Source organism: Arachis ipaensis, chromosome B10 (genome assembly GCF_059453495.1).
Source record: "Arachis ipaensis isolate K30076 ecotype BB chromosome B10, ASM5945349v1, whole genome shotgun sequence".
Taxonomy (NCBI): domain Eukaryota; kingdom Viridiplantae; phylum Streptophyta; class Magnoliopsida; order Fabales; family Fabaceae; genus Arachis; species Arachis ipaensis.
Window position 1 is genome coordinate 95861748 of NC_142435.1, and position 22347 is coordinate 95884094.

Below are 22347 nucleotides of genomic sequence, written 5' to 3' on the forward strand. Positions count from 1 at the left end.
TCCTTTAATTTAATTTCTCTTCTGCTTTTATTTATTTTAGCATTCTAGTTTATTTATTTTCCCAATTTAGTTTATGAACTCCATGTTAGATTTGATTTCTTTATTTAATGCAATTTCAGGTATTTCATATTTATGATTTTAATTTAGCTTTTTACATTCTTAGATTTGGTTGAGTAATTGGAGACGCTTGAGTTATCAAACTCCCTTGTTGATTGATAATTGAGAGTTGCTGGTTGATTTGGATCCCTCTAAAGCTAGTCTTTCCTTAGGAGTTGACTAGGAGTTGAGGAATCAAATTGATTAGTCCACTTGACTTTCCTTTATTCGGTAAGGGTTAACTAAGTGGTAGCAACAAACAATTCTCATCACAATTGATAAGGATAACTAGGATAGGACGTCTAGTTTTCATACCTTGCCAAGAGTTTTTCTAGTTATTAATTTACTTTCTTGCAATTTACATTCCTTGTTCAACCTTTCAAAAACCCAAAATTATACTTTTCCATAACCAATTATAAGTAACACACCTCCCTGCAATTCCTTGAGAGATGACCCGAGGTTTAAATACTTCGGTTATTAATTTTAGTGGGTTTGCTTTAGTGACAAACAATTTTTTTGTACGAAAGGATTCTTTGTTGGTTTAGAAACTATACTTACAACGTGATTACTTTTGTGAATTCTTTACTAGCAAAAATTCGTTTGTCAAAATGGCGCCGTTGCCGGGGAATTACAAACGTGTGCCTTATTATTAGTTATTGTAAATATTTGTAAACTATATTTTCTTATTGTAAATATTTACGAAAAGGAAAGGCAATATCCAATCCCCCTAAATCTTGGGAGATGGATAACTTCATCACCAAAGCTCATCAAGACCACTTCTATGAAGTAGTGGTTGAGAAGAAAGTGATCCCTGAGGTCCCTTTCATGCTCAAGAAAAATGAGTATCCGGAAATCCGAAGAGAAATCCGGAGAAGAGGTTGGGAAGTCCTAATCAATCCCATTCAAGATATTGGGATTCTCATGGTGCAAGAGTTCTATGCTAATTCATAGGTTACCAAAAACCATGACACTAATGTGAACCCAAATCCAAGGAATTGGATCACCATAGTCCGAGGAAGAATCTTAGATTTCAGCCCGAAAAGTGTGAAGTTGGCATTCAACTTGCCTCTATTACAAGGAGACCTCCATCCTTACACTAGGAAAGTCAACCAGGATCAGAGATTAGATCAAGTACTCTCAGATATCTGTGTAGAAGGCGCACAGTGGAAAAGGTATTCCCAAGGCAAGCCCATTCAACTAAGAAGGGTTGACCTAAAGCCCATAGCTAGAGGATGGTTATAATTCATCAAAAGATCCACCATCCCTACTAGCAACCAGTCGGAAGTGACCATTGACAGAGCCATCATGATTCACTGCATCATGATTAGAACTGAGGTGGAAGTACATGAGGTGATTCCTCAAGAATTGTACAAGGTAGCAAAGAAGCCTCACACCAATGCCAGATTGGCATTCCCACACCTCATCTATCACCTATGCAATTTAATTGGAATTATCATAAATGGAGATGTCTCCATTGGGGAGGATAAGCCCATCACTAAGAAGCGAATGAAGCAAACTAGAGAGCATGCACAAGAGCTTGTGCCCCCACCTCAGTATGAGATCCCTGAGATACCTCAAGGGATGTATTTTCCTCGCCAAAGCTATTGGGATCAATGGCAAACTTCTCTTGGAGAATTGAGCACTAACATGGAGCAATTAAGGATGAAGCATCAAGGACATGCCACCACCCTCAATGAAATAAGAGAAGATCAAAGGGCCATAAAGGAAGACCAAAGGGCTATGAGGGAAGAGCGACAAAGGCAAAGGGATGACATAGAAGAGATCAAGCAGCACATTGGATCCTCAAGGAGGAGCACTAAACAGCACCATTAAAGGTGGATTCGTTCTCTTTACACCCCTTTCCTGTTATTTTTTTGTTTTTTGTCTGTTTATTTATCTATTTTCTTGACCTAGTTGCATGATCATTTGCATTGATGTCTTAAAAAGTTGTAAAATGTCCCATATATCTCTCACCTTGCTTAAATGAAAATTTTTATTGAAAAGAATTTAGAGATGCATAAATTTCAAGTTTAAAATAATATTAGTTTAATTAGTTTGATGTGGTGTCATTTGCTTTTGTTTTCTGAATGTATGATTAAATAGTGCATATTTGAAGTTGAAATTTTAGAATGTTGGCCCTTGAAAGAATAAGAAAAAAAGGAAAAGTATTATTGATAATCTAAAAAATCTAAAAGTTGATTCTTGAAGCAAGAAAAAGCAGCAAAAAGCAAAAGAAAAAGCATGTTGTAAAAGAAAAAAATAGATGCATGCAAAAAAGAAAAAAATGGCAAAAAAGAAAAAGAAAAAATAAAAAAAAAAGCAGAAAAATCCATTACTGCCCAAAAATGTAGGAAAAGGAGGGCAGTAAAAGGACTCAAGGCATTGAGCATTAATGTAAAGGAGGGCCCAAAGGAATAAAATCCTAGGCTAAGCGGCGAAAATAAGCTATTCCTAACCATGTGCTTGTGGCGTGAAGGTGTCAAGTGAAAAGCTTGAGACTGAGCGGTTAAACTCGTGGTCCAAAGCAAAAAGAGTCTGCTTAAGAACTCTAGACACCTCTATCCGGGGACTCTAGCAAAGCTAAGTCACAATCTGAAAAGGTTCACCCAGGTAAAGTGTCTGTGGCATTGATGCGGGTGGAAACTGTCTCTCAACAAATTTCCTTCGGCAAGTGTACCGAATTCGTCGTCAAGTAAAAACTCACAATAGAGTGAGGTCGAATCCCACAGGGATTGATTGATCAAGCAACTTTAATTAGAAGAATGTTCTAGTTGAGCGAATCCAGAATTTGGGTTGAGAGTTGCAGAAAATAAAATGGCGGGAATGTAAATAACAGAAAAGTAAATGCTAGAATTAAAGGACTGGAAGTAAATGACTGAAAGTAAATTGCAGAATTGTAAATGGGAATGGGGGATTTGCTCATAAAAGTAAATGGCAGAAATTAAAGAGAATGGGTAAGATCAGAGATGGGGAGTTCATTGGGCTTAGGAGATGTTACAATTCTCCGGATCAAGTTCATTTTCATCTCTTCCTCAATCAATGCACTCATTGATCTCCTTGGCAATCTTAATTGATTGAATTACAAATTCAATCTCTCAAATCTTGATCAATAGCCAATTCCTTGGTCAATTGCTCATGAGAAGAGATGAAGTATGGTCACTGATTATACCAGATGTATTTTCCAAATCAAGTATTGAGAGGGTTATAGTCACATACCCATCCAAACCCAATTTGGTTCAGCATGAGAAAGCATTTCTAGCTTGATCTCTTCATTCCTCTTTCAAGGTTCAAAAGAGATCCAAGTTTGAATAGCTTCTTTTCGAAGATAACTACCCAATTGGATGAAGATCGAAAGCTTTCAAGTAAAATCAAGAGAAAAGATAGAAGAAGAATAATGAAAATTAGTATTGATCCATCAAACTACAACAGAGCTCCCTAACCCAATGAAAGGGGTTTAGTTGTTCATAGCTCTAGAAAATGAAAATAAAGATGGAGAATACATCAGAAAACTAGAAAATGCAGAGAAGGTAAAATACAGAGAGTAGTTCTCTTTTTCCCCCCAACTTCCAGAACTCCTAAACAATTCAAAGCTACTCCTATATATACTACTTTTCTCAGCTTCTAGTTGGCTCTTCAAGTCTTGGGCCCTTGGATCTTGAGTTTGAAGCAGTTCTCTTCTTCATTTGGGCTTGGCTTTACTTGCAGAGAGAAAATGTGAAGTGGGCAGAGACTTTAGCTCAGGACGTTAGGGGTGTTAACGTTTAGTGAAAATATGAGTTCGAGAACGTTAGTGACAATCAACTTTCTCACTAACGTTCCTAAGTAAAAGCCACGTTAACTTCAACGTTAGTGGCACAAACGTTGCCACTAATGTTGCCTCTAAGTCCTTCGCACACGTTATTGAGACTTAACATTCCCAATAACTTTGAAAAGCCCCCTTTGTTCCCACGTTAGAGCCCACGTTAACTTAGTTAACGTGGCTCTTTAACGTGGGCTTGCCATCCTTCGAGAACGTTAGTGACACTCAACATTGTCACTAACGTTCCAAGGTGCCCCTATGTCTCACGTTAGAGTCCACGTTAACTAGGTTAACGTGGCTTCTAACGTGGCCATGCTTAGCCATCCCCAACGTTAGTGACAATGTTGAGTGTCACTAACGTTGGCCATTCTTTCACTCATCAACGTTAGCTTCCACGTTAACTAAGTTAACGTGGAGGTTAACGTGGCTCCTTGGGGGGTTGTGTGGTTGCTTCCAACGTTAGTGACAATGTTGGGTGTCACTAACGTTGTCGACCACTCTTGCTTCTTACGTTAGCTCCCACGTTAACCTTAACGTGGTATATTTCTCCTTAGGCCAACGTTAGTGACAATGTTGAATGTCACTAACGTTGGCATTTCTCCCCCTTTCTAACGTTAGAGGCCACGTTAACTAAGTTAACGTGGACTCTAATGTGGCCACTTATGAGCATTTACCAACGTTAGTGACAATGTTAAGTGTCACTAACGTTGGCTCAACTTCCCCTCTCCACGTTAGAGTTCTCGTTAACTTAGTTAACGTGACTCTTAACGTGGTCAATAATGGCTTCGAGAGCGTTATTGGCAATCACTTTTCTCATTAACTTTGCAAGTTACCTCCCATTCCTTGCTTCCTTTGGTCCAAAAATCAAGCAATAGAGTGCATCAAAGTTCTAGTCCAAGTCATGGGTAATGCAACATACAATTTGTCACTAAACTCATGCAAAATCCTCATGAAATATGTAAAATGCACAATGTATGCTTGAATCAAGATGTAAGTGAATATCTACCCAAAACTAGCTTATTTCCTAAGGGAATGCATGAAACTATCCTAAAAACAGTAAAGAAAAGGTCAGTGAAACTGGCCAAGATGTCCTGGCATCAGGCATGAATGTATCCGGTGGTAATACTGGAAAACAGAGTGCTTAGGGTCATAGCCAAGACTCAGAAAGCTGTGTTCAAGAATCAAAATAAGCTTAACTAAGAGAGTCAATGATATCATATGGATTCTAAGTTCCTAACGATGCCAACCATTTTAAGTTTCAATGGATAGTGAGATGCCAAAACTATTCAGAAGGAAAAAACTACTAAGTCCCGCTCATCTTATTTTAACTAAGCTTTATTTGAAACTTAAAAATTTATCTTTATCTTAATTTTCTTTTTTATCCTACTGTGTTTTTAGTTGCTTGGGGACAAGCAACGGTTTAAGTTTGGTGTTGTGATGAGCGGATATTTTATACGCTTTTTGGTATCTTTTTCATATAGTTTTTAGTAGTTTTTATTTAGTTTTTGTTAATTGTTTATAGGTTTGTGTTAAATTCACATTTTTGAATTTTACTATGACTTTTTGTATTTTTGGACAATTTCAGGTATTTTCTAGCTGAAATTGAGGAGCTGGAGCAGAAGTCTGATTCAGAGACAGAGAAACCACTGCAGATGCTGTACGGATCTGTCCTACCTGCATTCGGAAGTGTTTTCTAGAGCTAAAGAAGTCGAAATGGAGCGCTCTCAATGACTATAGAAATCTGATTTCCAGAGCTTTTTGGTAATATATAATAGTCCATACTTTGTGATGAAGAGATTTGCTCGATGGTCTAGATTTTCTTCTTATAGAAAGAAGAACTTCGCTGTAAGTGGTGCACGAAATTGTGATCTCAGGAAACGGCGCCAAAATCTCTGTACGCACGTCTTAATAAATTGTTTTTCATTCACAACTTCGATACAACTAACCAGCAAGTGCACTGGGTCATCCAATTAATAAAACCTTACGTGAGTAAGGGTCGATCCCACGGAGATTGTTGGTATGAAGCAAGCTATGGTCACCTTGTAAATCTCAGTCAGGCGGATATAAAATAGTTATGGAGTTTTCGAAAATAAATAATAAATAGACAAAAAATAAAGATAGAAATACTTATGTATATCATTAGTGAGAATTTCAGATAAGCGTATGGAGATACTTTCGTTCCTCTGAACTTCTGCTTTCCTGCTGTCTTCATCCAATCAATCTTACTCCTTTCCATGGCTGGCTTTATGTAAGGACATCACCATTGTCAATGGCTACTTTTCATCCTCTCTGTGAAAATGGTCCGATGCGCTGTCACTGCATGGCTAATTATCTGGAGGCATCACCGTGGTCAATGGCTGTATCCTATCCTCTTGTGAAAATGGTCCAAATGCTCTGTCACAGCACGACTAATCATCTGAGGTTCTCGATCATACTGGAATAGGATTCACCCTCCTTTTGCGTCTGTCACTACGCCCAGCACTCGCGAGTTTGAAGTTCGTCACAGTCATTCAATCCCAGAATCCTACTCGAAATACCACAGACAAGGTTTAGACTTTCCAGATTCTCATGAATGCCGCCATCAATCTAGCTTATACCACAAAGATTCTGATTAAGAGATCCACGAGATAATCATTCAATCTAAGGTGGAACGGAAGTGATTTTCAGGCACGAGTTCGTGGGGGAATGATGATGATTGTCACGTTCATCACATTCATGTTGAAGTGTGAATGAATATCTTAGAAGCAGAACAAGTTGAATTGAATAGAAAAGCAGTAGTACTGTGTATTGATTCATAAGGAACAGCAGAGCTCCACACCTTAATCTATGGAGTGTAGAAACTCTACCGTTAAAAATACATAAGTGATGAAGGTCCAGGCATGGCCGAATGGCCAGCCCCCAAACGTGATCACCGGATCAAAAATACAATCCAGGATGTCAAATACAATAGTAAAAAGTCCTATTTATACTAAACTAGTTACTAGGGTTTATAGAAGTAAGTAATTGATACATAAATCCACTTTCGGGGCCCACTTGGTGTGTGCTTGGGCTGAGCTTGAAGTTTCCACGTAGAGAGGTCATTCTTGGAGTTGAACGCCAGTTTGTAACGTATTTCTGGCGTTCAACTCTGGCTTGTAACGTGTTTTTGGCGTTTAACTCCAGACTGTAGCGTAACACTAGCGTTCAACGCCCTTTTATGTCATCTAAACTCGGCCAAAATATGGACTATTATATACTGCTGGAAAGCCCTGGATGTCTACTTTTCAACGCAATTAGAAGCGCGCCATTTTGAGTTTTGTAGCTCCAGAAAATCAACTTTGAGTGCAGGGAGGTCAGAATCCAACAGCATCAGCAGTCCTTCTTCAACCTCTGAATCTGATTTTTGCTCAAGTCCCTCAATTTTAGCCAGAAAATACCTGAAATCATAGAAAAACACACAAACTCATAGTAAAGTCCAGAAATGTGAATTTAACATAAAAACTAATAGAAACATCCCTAAAAGTAACTAGATTCTACTAAAAACAATGCCAAAAAGCGTATAAATTTTCCGCTCATCACAACACCAAACTTAAATTGTTGCTTGTCCCCAAGCAACTGAAAATAAAATAGGATAAAAATAAGAGAATATACTATAAATTACAAACCATCAATGAAACATAGCTCCAATCAGATGAGCGGGACTTGTAGCTTTTTGCCTCTTGAATAGTTTTGGCATATCACTTCATCCATTGAAGTTCAGAATGATTGGCATCTATAGGAACTCAGAGTTTAGATAGTGTTATTGATTCTCCTAGTTCAGTATGTTGATTCTTGAACACAGCTACTTTATGAGTCTTGGCCGTGACCCTAAGCACTTTGTTTTCCAGTATTACCACCGGATACATAAATGCCACAAACATATAACTGGGTGAACCTTTTCAGATTTTGACTCAGCTTTGCTAAAGTCCCCAATTAGAGGTGTCCAGGGTTCTTAAGCACACTCTTCTTTTGCTTTGTACCTTGACTTTAACCGCTCAGTCTCAAGTTTTCACTTGACACCTTCACGCCACAAGCACATAGTTAGGGACAGCTTGGTTTAGCCGCTTAGGCCAGGATTTTATTCCTTTAGGCCCTCCTATCCACTGATGCTCAAAGCCTTGGGATCCTTTTTCTTACCCTTGCCTTTTGGTTTTAAGGGTTATTGGCTTTTTGCTCTTGCCTTTTAGTTTTAAGAGCTTTTGGCTTTTTCTGCTTGCTTTTTCTTCCTTTTTTTTTTGCTATTTTTTTTTCTCTTTTTTTTTTCTACAAGCTTTGTTCTTTGCTGCTTTTTCTTGCTTCAAGAATCATTTTTATGATTTTTCAGATTATCAAATAACATGTCTCCTTGTCATCATTCTTTCAAGAGCCAACATATTTAACATTCATAAACAACAACTTCAAAAGACATATGCACTGTTCAAGCATTCATTTAGAAAACAAAAAGTATTGTCACCACATCAATATAATTAAACTAAGTTCAAGGATAAATTCGAAACTCATGTACTTCTTGTTCTTTTGAATTAAAACATTTTTTCATTTAAGAGAGGTGATGGATTCATAGGAGATTCATAACTTTAAGACATAGTTACTGAATACTAATGATCATGTAATAAGACACAAACATGGATAAGCACTTAACATAAAGAAAACAAAAAACAGATAATTTAAGAACAAGGAATGAGTCCACCTTAGTGATGGTGGCGTTTCCTTCTTGAGGAACCAATGATGTCCTTGAGCTCTTCTATGTCTCTTCCTTGTCTTTATTGCTCCTCCCTCATTAATTTCTGATCTTCTCTAATTTCATGAAGGATGATGGAGTGCTCTTGATGTTCCACCCTTAATTGTCCCATGTTGGAACTTAATTCTCCTAGGGAGGTGTTGATTTGCTCCCGATAGTTTTGTGGAGGAAAATGCAATTGAGGCATCTCCGGGATCTCATGGTGATGAGCTTCATGTGTCTCTTGAGCTCCATGAATGGGCTCTCTTGTTTGCTCCATCCTTTTCTTAGTGATGGGCTTCTCTTCCTCAATGGGAATGTCTCCTTCTATGTCAATCCTAGCCAAATTGCATAGATGGCAAATGAGGTGAGGAAAAGCTAACCTTGCCATAGTGGAGGACTTGTCAGCGACCTTGTAGAGTTCTTGAGGTATAATCTCATGAACCTCCACCTCTTCTCCAATCATGATGCTATGGATCATGATGGCCCGGTCTATAGTAACTTCAGACCGGTTGCTAGTGGGAATGATTGAGCGTTGAATGAACTCCAACTATCCTCTAGCTACAGGCTTAAGGTCCAGTCTTCTCAGTTGAACCGGTTTGCCTTTTGAGTCAATCTTCCATTGAGCTCCTTCCACACATATGTTCATGAGGACTTGGTCCAACCTTTGATCAAAGTTGACTCTCCTTGTGTAGGGGCGTGCGTTCTCTTCCATCATTGGCAAGTTGAACGCCAACCTTACATTTTTCGGAATAAAATCTAAGTAATTCCCCCGAACCATGGTGAGATAATTCTTTGGGTTCGGGTTCTTACTTTGATCATGGTTCCTTGTGATCCATGCATTAGCATAGAACGCTTGAACCATTAGAGTTCCGACTTGTTGGATGGGGTTTGTTAGAACTTCCCAACCTCTTCTATGGATCTCATGTCGGATCTCCGGATACTCATTTCTCTTGAGTTTGAAAGGGACCTCGGGGATCACCTTCTTCTTGGCCACAACATCATAGAAGTGGTCTTGATGAGCTTTGGAGATGAATCTTTCCATCTCCCATGACTTGGAGGTGGAAGCTTTTGTCTTTCCTTTCCCTTTTCTAGAGGATTCTCCGGTCTTAGGTTCCATCAATGGTAATAGAAAAACAAAAAGCTTATGCTTTTACCACACCAAACTTAGAATATTGCTCGCCCTCGAGCAAGAGAAGAAAGAATAGATGAAGAAGAAGAAGAAAATATGGAAGAGAGGAGGGAGAGAGATGTGTTTCGGCCAAGAAGGGGAAGAGAGGGTTGTGTTGTGTGAAAATGAAGAAGAATGGAGGGCTTTATATAGGGAAGGGAGGGGGGGTAAGGTTCGGCCATAAGGGTGGGTTTTGGGTGGGAAATTGATTTTGAATTTTGAAGGTAGGTGGGGTTTATGAGGTAGGTTTATGGGGAAGAGTGGATGGATGTGAGTGGTAAAGTGGTGATAGGGAAGAGAGATTGAGGTGATTGGTGAAGAGTTTTGGGGAAGAGTGTTTATTAGGAAGAGAGGATGAACATTGAGAAGAGGGAAGAGAGTGAGTAGTGGTAGGTGGGGATCCTGTGGGGTCCACAGATGCTGAGATGATCCTGTGGTGTCCACAGATCCTGAGGTGTCAAGGATTTACATCCCTGCACCCATTAGGCATATAAAACGCCTTTGCATGCAATTCTGGCATTTAAACGCCGAATTGATGCTTGTTCTAGGCGTTCAACGCCCAGATGCAGCATATTTCTGGCGTTGAACGCCAACCAGATGCTTGTTTCTGGCGTTCAGCGCCAGCTCTTCTTCACTGTGCATTTTTGGCGTCTGAACACCAGGATGCTGCTTGTTTCTGGCGTTCAACGCCATAAACATGCTCTGTTCTGGCGTTGAACGTCAGACAGATGCTCTTTACTGGCGTTTAAACGCCAGTGAGATCCTCCTCCAGGGTGTGATTTTTCTTCTGCTATTTTTGATTCCGTTTTCAATTTTTATATTTATTTTGTGACTCCACATGATCATGAACCTAATAAAACATGAAATAACAATAAAAATAAATTAAAATTAGATAAATAAAAATTGGGTTTCCTCCCAACAAGAGCTTCTTTAATGTCAATAGCTTGACAGTGGGCTCTCATGGAGCCTCACAGATGTTCAGAGCATTGTTGAGACTCCCCAACACCAAACTTAGAGTTTGGATATGGGAGTTCAACACCAAACTTAGAGTTTGGTTGTGGCCTCCCAACACCAAACTTAGAGTTTGACTGTGGGGGCTCTGGTTGACTCTGTTTTGAGAGAAGCTTACTGTGCCTCTTTTCCATGTTTACAGAAGGATGACCTTGAGTTTTAAACACAAGGGAGTCCTCATTCAATTGAAGGACTAGTTCGCTTCTGTCAACATCAATCACAGCTCTTGCTGTGGCTAGGAAGGGTCTTCCAAGGATGATGGATTGATGAGCGGATAATTTATACGCTTTTTGACATTGTTTTTAGTATGTTTTTAGTAAGTTCTAGTTACTTTTAGGGATGTTTTCATTAGTTTTTATGTTAAATTCACATTTCTGGACTTTACTATGAGTTTGTGTGTTTTTCTGTGATTTCAGGTATTTTCTGGCTGAAATTGAGGGACTTGAGCAAAAATCAGATTCAGAGGTTGAAGAAGGACTGCTGATGCTGTTGGATTCTGACCTCCCTGCACTCAAAGTGGATTTTATGGAGCTACAGAACTCGAAATGGCGCACTTCCAATTGCGTTGGAAAGCAGACATCCAGGGCTTTCCAGCAATGATAATAGTCCATACTTTGCCCAAGTTTAGACGACACAAACTGGCGTTCAACGCCAGCTCTCTACCCAATTCTGGCGTCCAGCGCCAAAAACAAGTTGCAAAGTGGAGTTCAACGCCCAAAATGGCACCAAAACTGGCGTTCAACTCCAGGAATGACCTCTACACGTGTAACAATCAAGCTCAGCCCAAGCACACACCAAGTTGGCCCCGGAAGTGGATTTATGCATCAATTACTTACTTTTGTAAACCCTAGTAGCTAGTTTATTATAAATAGGACTTTTTACTATTGTATTAGACGTCTTTGAATCTTTGGATTATCTTCTGATCCTTTGATTATCTTTGGACGCTTGGTTTTTAGATCAGAGGGGCTGGCCATTTGGCCATGCCTGGACCTTTCACTTATGTATTTTCAACGGTAGAGTTTCTACACTCCATAGATTAAGGTGTGGAGCTCTGCTGTTTCTCAAATATTAATGCAAAGTACTATTATTTTCTATTCAATTCATCCTATTTCACTTCTAAGATATTCATTCGCACTTCAATCTGAATGTGATGAACGTGACAATCATCATCATTCCCTATGAACACGTGCCTGACAACCACTTCCGTTCTACCTTCGACTGAATGAGTATCTCTTAGATCTCTTAATCAGAATCTTCGTGGTGTAAGCTAGAATGATGGCGGCATTCAAGAGAATTCGGAAAGTCTAAACCTTGTCTGTGGTATTCCGAGTAGGATTCAATGATTGAATGACTGTGACGAGCTTCAAACTCGCGATTGCTGGGCGTAGTGACAGACGCAAAAGGATAGTAAATCCTATTCCAGCATGATCGAGAACCGACAGATGAATAGCCGTGCCGTGACAGGGTGCGTTGACCATTTTCACTGAGAGGATAAGATGAAACCATTGACAAGGGTGATGCCTCCAGACGATTAGTTGTGCCGTGACAGGGCATTTGGATCATTTTCCCGAGAGAAGACCGAAAGTAGCCATTGACAATGGTGATGTATCACATAAAGCCAGCCATGGAAAGGAGTAAGACTGATTGGATGAAGACAGCAGGAAAGCAGAGGTTCAGAGGAACGAAAGCATCTCTATGCGCTTATCTGAAATTCTAACCAATGATTTACATAAGTATCTCTATCCTTATTTTATTAATTATTTTCGAAAACCCCATCACTATTTTATATTCTCCTGACTGAGATTTACAAGGTGACCATAGCTTGCTTCATACCAACAATCTCCGTGGGATTCGACCCTTACTCACGTAAGGTATTACTTGGACGACCCAGTGCACTTGCTGGTTAGTTGTGCGAAGTTGTGAACCATGGTATTGGCATCATGTGTTTGGCGCCATTACCAGGGAAAGAAAGAGCGATGAGTTTTACATAATCAAAGTGTAATCACAATTTCGTCCACCATGGATTTATCCTCGTCCTTCCCAGTATCTAGGACTATGAAATCAGCAGGGATGTAAAGGCCTTTGGTGCATGAAATTGTGATCATCAATGGTGCCATCAACATGGTACGCTCAATTGTAATCTCAACTTCGCACAACTAACCAGCAAGTGCACTGGGTCGTCCAAGTAATAAACCTTACGCGAGTAAGGGTCGATCCCACGGAGATTGTTAGTATGAAGCAAGCTATGGTCATCTTGTAAATCTCAGTCAGGCAGATATAGAATGGTTATGGAGTTTTCGAATATTAATAATAAAATAGGGATAGAAATACTTATGTAAATCCTTGGTGAGAATTTCAGATAAATGCATGGAGATGCTTTCGTCCCTCTAAACCTCTGCTTTCCTGCTGTCTTCATCCAATCAGTCTTACTCCTTTCTATGGCTGGCTTTATGTAAGGACATCACCGTTGTCAATGGCTACTTTTGATCCTCTCTGGAAAATGGTCCGATGCACTGTCACTGCATGGCTAATCGTCTGGAGGCGTCACCCTTGCCAATGGCTGCATCCGATCCTCTTGTGAAAATTGTCCAAATGCTCTGTCACAGTACGACTAATCATCTGAGGTTCTCGATCATACTGGAATAGGATTCACCCTCCTTTTGCGTCTGTCACTACGCCCAGCACTCATGAGTTTGAAGTCTGTCACAGTCATTCAATCCCAGAGTCCTACTCGGAATACCACAGACAAGGTTTAGACTTTCCGGACTCTCATGAATGCCGCCATCAATCTAGCTTATACCACGAAGATTCTGATTAAGAGATCCAAGAGATACTCATTCAATCTAAAGTAGAACGGAAGTGGTTGTCAGGCACGCGTTCATAGGAAATGATGATGATTGTCACGTTCATCACATTCAGGTTGAAGTGCAAATGAATATCTTAGAAGCGGAATATGTTGATTTGAATAGAAAAACAGTAGTACTTTGCATTAATCTTTAAGGAACAGCAGAGCTCCACACCTTAATCTATGGAGTGCAGAAACTCTACCGTTAAAAATACATAAGTGAAAGGTCCAGGCATGGCCGAATGGCCAGCCCCCATGATCTAAGAACTCTGCATCCAAAGATAATCAAAGATGAACAATACAATAGTAAAAAGTCCTATTTATAATAAACTAGCTACTAGGGTTTATAGAAGTAAGTAATTGATGCATAAATCCACTTCCGGGGCCCACTTGGTGTGTGCTTGGGCTGAGCTTGAATGTTACACGTTCAGAGGCTCTTTCTGGAGTTGAACGCCAGGTTGTAACGTATTTCTGGCGTTCAACTCTGGTTTGTGACTTGTTTCTGGCGTTTAATTCCAGACAGCAGCATAGAACTGGCGTTCAACGCCCTTTTACATCATCTAAACTCGTTCAAAGTATAAACTATTATACATTGCTGGAAAGCCCTGGATGTCTAATTTCCAACGCAATTGAAAACGCGCCATTTTGAGTTTTTTAGCTCCAGAAAACCCACTTTGAGTGCAGGGAGGTCAGAATCCAACAGCATCAGCAGTCCTTCTTCAACCTCTGAATCTGATTTTTGCTCAAGTCCCTCAATTTCAGCCAGAAAATACCTGAAATCACAGAAAAACACACAAACTCATAGTAAAGTCCAGAAATGTGAATTTAGCATAAAAACTAATGAAAACATCCCTAAAAGTAACTAGATTCTACTAAAAACATACTAAAAACAATGCCAAAGAGCGTATAAATTATCCGCTCATCAGCCTTCAACCTTTACTAACACGTCCTCTACTTGTCCGTAAGCCTGTTTTCTTGAATTGTCTACCATCTCTAATGAGATTTTAGCAGCTTGCACCCTAAAGATTCCTAGTTTCTCTATTACAGAGAGGGGCATGAGGTTTATCCCTGAACCAAGGTCACACAGAGCCTTTTCAAAGATCATGGTGCCTATGGTACAAGGTATTAGGAACTTTCCAGGATCCTGTTTCTTCTGAGGCAATGTCAGTTGATCCAGATCACTTAGTTCATTGATGAACAAGGGAGGTTCATCTTCCCAAGTCTCAATACCAAATAATTTGGCATTTAGCTTCCTGATTGCACCAAGGTACTTGGTAACTTGCTCCTCAGTAACATCCTCATTCTCTTCAGAAGAGGAATACTCATCAAAGCTCATGAATGGCATAAGGAGGTTTAATGGAATCTCTATAGTCTCTAGTTGAGCCTCAGATTCCTTTGGTTCCTCAGAGGGAAACTCCTTATTGATCACTGGACGTCCCAGGAGGTCTTCCTCCTTGGGAATCACGTCCTCCTCCTCTTTTGTGGTTTCGGCCATGATGGTCATTTCAATGGCCTTGCACTCTCCTTTTGGATTTTCTTCTGTATTGCTTGGGAGAGTACTATGAGGAGTTTCAGTAATCTTCTTACTCAGCTGGCCCACTTGTGCTTCCAAATTTCTAATGGAAGACCTTGTTTCATTCATGAAACTCACAGTGGCCTTAGATAGATCAGAGACTAAGTTTGCTAAATTAGAAATATTTTGTTCAGAGTTCTCTGTCTGTTGCTGAGTGGATGATGGAAAAGGTTTACTATTGTTAAACCTATTTCTTCCACCATTATTAAAGCCTTATTGAGGCTTTTGATCCTTCAATGAGAGATTTGGGTGATTTCTCCATAAGGGATTATAGGTGTTTCTAGATGGTTCACCCATGTAATTCACCTCTGCTATTGCAGGGTTTTCAGGATCATAGGCCTCTTCTTCAGAAGGCGCCTCTTGAGTACTGTTGGATGCAGCTTGCATTCCATTCAGACTCTGAGAAATCATATTGACTTGCTGAGTCAATATTTTGTTCTGAGCCAATATGGCATTCAGAGTATCAATTTCAAGAACTCCCTTCTTCTGAGGCGTCCCATTGCTCACAGGATTCCTCTCAGAAGTGTACATGAACTGGTTATTAGCAACCATGTCAATGAGTTCTTGAGCTTCTGCAGGCGTTTTCTTTAGGTGAATGGATCCACCTGCAGAAGTATCCAATGACATCTTAGCTAATTCAGACAGACCATCATATAATATATCCAGGATGGTCCATTCTGAAAGCATGTCAGAAGGATACTTTTTGGTCAGTTGCTTGTATCTCTCCCAAGCTTCATAGAGGGATTCACCTTCTTTCTGTTTGAAGGTTTGAACATCCACTCTAAGCTTACTAAGCTTTTGAGGAGGAAAGAACTTGGCTAAGAAAGCCGTGACCAGCTTATCCCAAGAGTTCAGGCTATCTTTGGGTTGAGAGTCCAACCACACTCTAGCTCTGTCTCTTACAGCAAAAGGGAAAAGCATGAGCCTATAGACTTCAGGATCTACTCCATTAGTCTTAACAGTATCACAGATCTGCAAAAATTCAGTTAAGAACTGAAAAGGATCTTCAGATGGAAGTCCATGGAACTAATTGAGAAACTAATTGAGGTTTCAGTTCTGCTGCATCAGAGAAACTAATTGAGGTTTCAGCTCAAAATTGTTTGCTCCAATGGTGGGGATGGAGATGCTTCTTCCATGTAAATTGGAATTAGGTGCAGTAAAGTCACCAAGCATCCTCCTTGCATTATTATTATTTTCGGCTGCCATCTCCTCTTCTTGTTCGAAAATTTCTGAAAGGTACTTGCTGGATTGTTGTAATTTAGCTTCTCTTAGTTTCCTCTTCAGAGTCCTTTCAGGTTCTGGATCTGCTTCAACAAGAATATTCTTGTCTTTGCTCCTGCTCATATGAAAAAGAGGGAACAAAAAAATAATAATAATAGGGATCCTTTTTGCCCAGGTATAGAGGTTCCCTTATGTAAGTAGAAGAAGAAAAGAAGAGTAGAAGAAAAGAAGAAGAGAAAATCTGAACTCAGAGAGAGAGAGGGGGTTCGGATTTTTGGTGAGTGAGGAAGAGATGTTAGTAAATAAATAAATAAATAGAAGAGGATGAGAGGGGGAGGTTTTCGAAAATAATTTTTGAAAAAGAGTTAGTGATTTTCGAAAATTAAAAGAAGAAATAAATTAAAATTAAATTTTGAAATAATTAGTTAATTAAAAAGAATTTTTGAAAAAGAGGAAGATATTTTCGAAAATTAGAGAGAGAGGGTTAGTTAGGTAGTTTTGAAAAAGATAAGAAACAAACAAAAAGTTAGTTAGTTAGTTGAAACAAATTTGAAAAAGATATGATTTTGAAAAAGATAAGATAAAAAGATATTTTTGAAAAGATATGATTGAAATTAGTTTTGAAAAAGACGTGATTTTTAAAATCACAATTAATGACTTGATTCACAAGAAATCACAAGATATGATTCTAGAACTTAAAGTTTGAATCTTTCTTAACAAGTAAGTAACAAGCTTGAAATTTTTGAATCAAAATATTAATTGATGATGTTATTTTCAAAAATTATGTGATAAAGATAAGAAAAAGATTTTTGAAAAATATTTTTAAAATTTTTGAAAATAACTAAGAAAAATGAAAAAGATTTGATTTTTGAAAAAGATTTTGAAAAGATAAGATTTTTAAATTAAAAATTTGATTTGACTCATAAATACAACTAGATTTTAAAAATTTTTGAAAAAGTCAACTCAAATTTTCGAAATTTATGAGTGAAAAAGGGAAAGATATTTTTTTTTTTTGAATTTTTAATGATGAGAGAGAAAAACATGAAAAAGACTCAATGCATGAAAATTTTGGATCAAAACAATGAATGCATGCAAGAATGCTATGAATGTCAAGATGAACACCAAGAACACTTTGAAGATCATGATGAACATCAAGAACATATTTTTGAAAAATTTTTTATGCAAAGAAAACATGCAAGACACCAAACTTAGAAATCTTTAATGCTTAGACACTAAGAATTCAAGAATGCATATGAAAAACACCATATAACACAAAACAATATAATATGAAGATCAATCAAGAAGGTTTATCAAGAACAACTTGAAGATCATGATGAATGCAATGCATGAATGCAATTTTCAAAAAATGCAAGATAAGTATGCAATTGACACCAAACTTAAAAATTGACTCAAGACTCAAACAAGAAACACAAAATATTTTTGATTTTTTTGATTTTCTAATTTTTTTGGTATTTTTTGAAAATTAATGTGAAAAAGAAAAATAAGGATTCCAAAATTTTTAATATGAATTCCAGGAATCTTGCACTCTTATTCTAAAGCTCCAATCTGAGGGTTAGACATGGCTTAATAGCCAGTCAAGCTTTAGCATGTAAATCTTTTGGATCTGGAACAGCAGCAGTTGGATTAGCAACAACTAGCTTGCTCTTGATAATGTTGGGTTGGAAGCCCCAGTCCAAATGAATTTAGACATGGCTTTACACCAAGTCAGGCTTCAACATGCTTCATGAAATACTAGAATTCATTCTTAAAAATTCTGAAATAATTTTCGAAAACAGATGAGAAATTTTTGAAAGATTTTTTAAAAAAATTTTTTGAAAATTTTTTTTTTTGAAAACAAAATAAGAAGAAAATTACCCAATCTGAGCAACACGATGAACCGTCAGTTGTCCAAACTCAAACAATCCCTGGCAACGATGCCAAAAACTTGGTGCACGAAATTGTGATCTCAGGCAACGGCGCCAAAATCTCTGTACGCACGTCTTAATAAATTATTTTTCATTCACAACTTCGATACAACTAACCAGCAAGTGCACTGGGTCGTCCAAGTAATAAAACCTTACGTGAGTAAGGGTCGATCCCACGGAGATTGTTGGTATCAAGCAAGCTATGGTCACCTTGTAAATCTCAGTCAGACGAATATAAAATAGTTATGGAGTTTTCGAAAATAAATAAAAAATAGACAGAAAATAAAGATAGAAATACTTATGTATATCATTGGTGAGAATTTCAGATAAGCGTATGGAGATACTTTCGTTCCTCTGAACTTTTGCTTTCCTGCTGTCTTCATCCAATCAATCTTACTCCTTTCCATGGCTGGCTTTATGTAAGGACATCACCATTGTCAATGGCTACTTTTCATCCTCTCTGTGAAAATGGTCCGATGCGCTGTCACTGCATGGCTAATCATCTGGAGGCATCACCGTGGTTAATGGCTGCATCCTATCCTCTTGTGAAAATGGTCCAAATGCTCTGTCACAGCACGGCTAATCATCTGAGGTTCTCGATCATACTGGAATAGGATTCACCCTCCTTTTGCGTCTGTCACTATGCCAAGCACTCGCGAGTTTGAAGTTCGTCACAGTCATTCAATCCCAGAATCCTACTCAAAATACCACAGACAAGGTTTAGAATTTCCGGATTCTCATGAATGCCGCCATCAATCTAGCTTATAACACGAAGATTCTGATTAAGAGATCCAAGAGATAATCATTCAATCTAAGGTGGAACGGAAGTGGTTGTCAGGCACGCGTTCGTGGGGGAATGATGATGATTGTCACGTTCATCACATTCATGTTGAAGTACGAATGAATATCTTAGAAGCGGAATAAGTTGAATTGAATAGAAAAGCAGTAGTACTATGTATTGATTCATGAGGAACAGCAGAGCTCCACACCTTAATCTATGGAGTGTAGAAACTCTACCGTTAAAAATACATAAGTGATGAAGGTCCAGGCATGGCCGAATGGCCAGCCCCCAAACGTGATCACCGGATCAAAAATACAATCCAGGATGTCAAATACAATAGTAAAAAGTCCTATTTATACTAAACTAGTTACTAGGGTTTACAAAAGTAAGTAATTGATGCATAAATCCACTTCCGGGGCCCACTTGGTGTGTGCTTGGGCTGAGCTTGAAGTTTCCACGTGGAGAGGTCATTCTTGGAGTTGAACGCCAGTTTGTAACGTATTTCTGGCGTTCAACTCTGGCTTGTAACGTGTTTCTGGCGTTTAACTCCAGACTACAGCGTAGGACTGGCGTTCAACGCCCTTTTACATAATCTAAACTCAGCCAAAGTATGAATTATTATATATTGCTGGAAAGCCCTGGATGTCTACTTTCCAACGCAATTGGAAGCGCACCATTTTGAGTTCTGTAGCTCCAAAAATCCACTTTGAGTGCAGGGAGGTCAGAATCCAACAGCATCAGCAGTCCTTCTTCAACCTCTGAATCTGATTTTTGCTCAAGTCCCTCAATTTCAGCCAGAAAATACCTGAAATCACAGAAAAACACACAAACTCATAGTAAAGTCCAGAAATGTGAATTTAACATAAAAACTAATAAAAACATCCCTAAAAGTAACTAGATTCTACTAAAAATATACTAAAAACAATGCCAAAAAACGTATAAATTATCCGCTCATTAGTAAGCATAGTTCTAAACCAACAAACATTTGCTACATCAAATGTACAAACCCCAATAAGAATTAACCAAAGTATTTAAACCCCGGGTTGTCTCACAAGGAATCGCAATGAAGTGTTTAATTATTGGCTATGAAGATGCAAGGGAGTTTGATTTTGATAATTGACAAGAAAATATAATAATAAGAAAGTAAACAACAAGAACTAATAAAATAAAGGAAAGAAATCTTGGCTAGACATAGGTAATTGAGATCACCATCCTTGTCTACAAACCAAATATTGATAGTTATGAGAGGCCAACCTATTAAGTCTACCTCCAAAAGCTTTAAGTACGTAATATCTACTCCTAAGCTTGAAGTACGTCAAATAGGCTTGATCACATCAACCCATAAGTTCCAACCTATCTACTAATTAGATTAGTAGTGGGTTAGTGTCAATGGATATCAAATTGATCACCAAGGGTTCTCAAGTCACCAATTCAATGAGACCCAATAACTTAAGGTCACTCAATTCCCTTAGCCTAGGCCAAGAGTAAAGGAAACTACTCAATAACTAATGGAAACATTTTATCAAACACCTAGTGTGCAAGAAAAGTAAACATCACAAAATGCAAGAATTAAAGAAACCCACAAATAACATAAGCAAGAAATCAATAATAACAATCAAGATCAACATAAAAGAGCATGGAAACATAAAATTGCATTAAAGAAAATTAAGATCCAAGAATGGTTCATCAACATAAAAGAGAGTAAAACAAGAATTTAACATGAGAAACTAAGAAGATTGAGACAATAGAACACTAAAATATAATAAGAACTAAAATCAAAACAAGAATTCAAAGAGAAATTTGAGAGTGACTAACCTAATTTTACCCTAATTCCTATCCTAAATCTAGAGAGGGGAGAGAGCCTCTCTCTCTAGAATTCTATCCTAAAACATGATGAAAACTAAACTATGACTACTTGGTTCATTTCCCCTTCAATCCCTGGGTTCAATAGCATCAGAAATGAGTTGTATTGGGCCCAAAATGAGCTAGAAATCACCCCCAATAAGTTGCCCAAAGTGGACCCACGCTGCTCCATCAGCGTGCAGGTGTACAGTGCATATGCACGCCTCTATACGTCAAGAAACTATGGTAAATTTTATATCATTTTGAAGCTCCGGATGTTAGCTTTCCAACGCAACTGAAACCGCCTCATTTGGACCTCTTTAGCTCAAGTTATGGTCGATTGAAGGCGAAGAGGTCAGGCTTGACAGCTTTGCGGTTCCTTTATTTCTTCAAGAGTTCTCCCACTTTGCATGCTTTTCTCCTCACTTCTTCCATCCAATACTTGCCTTATGAACCTGAAATCACTTAACAAACATATCAAGGTATCGAATGGAATTAAAGTGAGTTAAATTTAGCTATTTTAAGGCCTAAAAAGCATGTTTTCACACTTAAGCACAAATTTAGGGAGAATTACAAAACCATGCTCTTTCATTGAATAAATGTGAGAAAAGTTGATAAAATCACCCAAATTAAGCACAAGATAAATCACAAAATCGGGGTTTATCAAATCTCCCCACACTTAAACCAAGCATGTCCTCATGCTAAGAATAAAGAAGGACAAGAAAAAGGGTATGAACATTTATTAAATACAAAGAAACTATATAAACCTATCTACATGCATGCAACTAAATGCAAAATGCTTCTACCTACTTGGTTAAAAGCAAATCAATCTCCAAGAACATATATAAGCAAGTAGGGCTAAGTAGTATGATGACTCATGAATCCTACCAATTCAAATATCAAAATGAAGTACAAGTAGACTTGCAAGAAGAAAAGCTCATGAAAGCCGGGAACAAGGAATTGAGCATCAAACCCTCATCGGAAGTGTATCCGCTCTAGTCGCTCAAGTGTATAGGGTCAATCACTCAATTCTCTTCTAATCATGCTCTCCAAGATTTGTTTTTCTTCTAACAATCAACAATTATTCAATGCATGCATACATTCATCATGAGGACTTATTCATAGGTTTTAATGGGGCTAGGGTAAAGGTAGGGATGCATATATGGCTAAGTGAGGTTAAAATTTATATCTTTGATTAGCCTAAGCTCTCACCTAACACATATAACAACCTATACAATTCTAATACACAACCTAGCTACCCATGATTCTCACTTTTTCACATAATCATGCATTCATTGTTTCTTTTATTTTTTTCTATTTCTTTTTCAAAAGTATATACAAACATATC

General features: G+C 38.3%; 1 non-coding gene across 1 annotated transcript; it reads left to right on the forward strand.

Annotated features, from left to right (window-relative positions):
* Positions 1 to 15911: 15911 nt before the first annotated feature.
* On the forward strand, positions 15912 to 16019 carry LOC148580956 (small nucleolar RNA R71). The gene has a single exon (XR_015896516.1). It is a non-coding gene; the product is annotated as a small nucleolar RNA R71 (small nucleolar RNA).
* The last annotated feature ends 6328 nt before the right edge of the window (positions 16020 to 22347 follow it).